The sequence below is a fragment of the Orycteropus afer genome, unplaced genomic scaffold (assembly GCF_000298275.1).
Source record: "Orycteropus afer afer isolate SDZICR_OR568_19922 unplaced genomic scaffold, OryAfe1.0 scaffold00002, whole genome shotgun sequence".
Lineage (NCBI taxonomy): Eukaryota > Metazoa > Chordata > Mammalia > Tubulidentata > Orycteropodidae > Orycteropus > Orycteropus afer.
Genome location: NW_006921589.1, coordinates 11,619,264 through 11,622,342, shown reverse-complemented (window position 1 = coordinate 11,622,342; position 3,079 = coordinate 11,619,264). Strand labels below are relative to the sequence as shown.

At 39.7% G+C, this 3,079-nt stretch overlaps 1 pseudogene; it reads left to right on the top strand.

Moving 5' to 3' along the window:
• The first annotated feature begins 253 nt into the window (after positions 1–253).
• LOC103213849 lies at positions 254–1,826 on the top strand (annotated as a pseudogene).
• Positions 1,827–3,079: the final 1,253 nt, after the last annotated feature.

The following is a 3,079-nucleotide window of genomic DNA, read 5'->3' as shown; positions in this document are numbered from 1 at the left end:
GACACATTCTCTCCACTTCTATTCAACATGGAGTGGAGGTTCTCACTAGGGCAATTAGGCAAGAAAAAGAAAAGAATTATTTGCAGATGATCTGGTATACAGAAATTTTGAGATTTTCCGCCAGCTCCTTCCCATCTCCTCCCCAAGCACCCTTATGGCTTTGCCAAGCTCTCTCTCAGCTCTAGACTCCTGATAAGCTAGCATCACTGGTCGTATCCTCAGCAGCCACCATCATGATTATTTGCCAGATGTCAGCAGCCATGATGAATTGTTCTTCAACATTTACAAGACCCAGCAGTATCGCTGACGGGCTGTGACTGGAGGTGGAGGGGAAGATGGCCAGTAGGGCAGAAGCTAACAGATGATTCGCTTGTTGGTGGAGATGCCTCAGCTGAAGGCCTTGGAGGTGAAGGAACAGAACGCACAGTAATCACCGGTGTTGATGTGGTTGTCATGGACCATCACTTTTCAGGAAACCAGCTTCACAAAAGAAGTCTTTAAGAAGTACATCAGGGATTACATGAAATCAATCAAAGGCAAATTTGAAGAACAGAGACCAGAAAGAGTAAAACCTTTTATTACAGGGGCTGCAGAATCAATCAAGTGCATCCTTTTTTAAAATTTATTTTTAAAATTTTATTATTATTTTTTTTATTTATTGTGATTTGGGTGAAAACTTACAGAGCACATTCACTTGCCATACAGCACTTCACATACATTTTATCTCATGACATTGACCATGATTCACCACAATGCAACAGCTCCTCTCCCACTTCCTCCTGACAGCCATCTCTTCCCTGTGCCCATCCCTCCACGCACCCCTGCCCCCTGAGATGTCTCCCTGTGCATAAACAGCCTTTCTTTCTCCCATGATTGTTCTCTCCAATGAGTGTACCTACCTCAGGTAAATGTTTAACTCCTATGCCTGTCTTTTGTTTGGCTGGAAGCCACAGGTGTGGGTTCAATTCCAGACCTGAAGGGCAGCTAGTGGCCATAGTCTCAGTGGTTCCATCATGCTCTATCAAATCAGCAAACCTTGTGCCTCCCTTTTTTTTCCCAAATGATTTTGAGTTTTGTTCCACATTGTTCTCTCTATATAACCAGGATCTCCTATATAGATCCCCCTCCAAGTAGTTGACAGTGATAGCCGGGCACCATCTAGTTCTTCTGGTCTCATAGTTGTATAGGCTGTGGATCGCATGGTGTACCAGTCACTAGGGCTAATTGTTTCCATGAATCTTTGGTTTTCTTCATTCTTCTTTGCTCTGAATGAGGAGAGACCCATTGTTGCATCTAGATGGCTACTTGCAAGCTTTTAAGATCCCAGTTGCAAAGTAGTGGGTAGAACAATGTTTTGTGTAGTATGTTATGTCAATTGAGCTTGATGTCCCCTGAGACCATGGTTCCAAACCCACCGGTTCAACTACTTGGTCCCACTGGGTAGCTGGCTGTGACCAAGTAGTGACTACAACCTTGTCCCTTGTCAGCTGTACTATATACCTGGGAATTCAGATCATACAAATATACTTATAGGACCATTGTCTGCCAACCCTATACATAGACATACCTTATAGTTCAGCCTGTCCACCCATCTATCTACCCTTATACCCATGTTTGCCTTCACTGACAACGCAGTACTGTATGAATCAAGCACATCCTTGATAATTTCAAAAGCTACTAGTTCTTTATTGGTGAAAGCCACTAGTTCTTTATTGGTGAAAACATGAATCCAGATGGTATGGTGGCTCTGCTGGACAACAGTGAAGATGGAATAATCCCTAAATATGATTTTCTTTAAGAATGGTTTTAAAATGGAGAAATGTTAACAGATTTGATGATTATTTGTGTCTATCATCTGTGATCCTAACTGGCTGCAGCTTTTCATCTACACAGCAACGGGACTTAGATAGCAGTGATGTCATCCTGAGCTCTTCATGTATTTTGACCTTGATTTATTTGGGGTGGAGGCATTAAAAAAAAAAAAGTATGTGTGGGGGAATCATGTTGTGTAGGTTGTCTAAAATAAAATTCACTTAAACTAAAAAAAAAAAAAAAAAAAAAGCTTTTTTTTTTTTTCAAGGAATACACTATAAAACTACTAGAACTAGGGGACCAGGTTTGCTGGTCTGATAGAGCCTGGTGGAACCATTGATACTATGGCCCTTAGTTGCCCTTCAGGTCTGAAATTGAACCCATGCCTATGGCTTCCAGCCAAACAATAGACAGGCATATGAGTTGAACATTTACCTATGGTAGATACACTCCTTGGAGAGAATAATCATGGCATAAAGAAGGTCTGCTTATGCACAGGGAGACAGCTCAGGGGGCAGGAGTGCATGGAGGGATGGACACAAGGGAAGAGGTAACAATTGGGAGAAAGTAGGAGGGGAGATGTTGCATTGTGGTGAATTGTGGTCAATGTCATAAGACAAAATGTATATGAAATGCTGTATGGAAAGTGAATTTGCTCTGTAAATTTTTGCCCAAATCACAATAAAAATAAAAACCTACTAGAACTAATAAATGAGTTCAACAGTGTGGAGGATATGAGATCAACATATAAAAGTTAATAGTATTCCTACACACTTGCAATGACTAATCCAAAAAGGAAACTACGAAAACAATTCCATTTACAATAACATAAAAAAGAATATATTTTTTTAACAAAGAAGTGCATGATTTATATGCTGAAAACTATAAAAAGTTGTTTAAAGAATATCTAAACAAATGGAAAAACAGCCCATGCTTATGGATCAGAAGCTTTAATATTGTTAAGATAACAATACTCCCCAAATTTGTCTACAGATTCAAAACAATCCCTATTAGAATCCCAGACTACTTCTTTATAGAAATTAACAAGTTGATTCTAAAGTTTGTATGAAATTATAAGGGACCTAGAGTAGTCAAAACAATCTTGGGAAAGAAGGACCAAGTGGAAGAACTCACACTTCCTGATTTCAAAACTTTCCACAAAACAACTGCAATTAAGACAGTGTTACATTGACACAAGGAAAGGCGTCTTGATCAATGGAACAGAACTGAAACTCCAGAAATAAATCTAAACTTTTTTGAACAATTG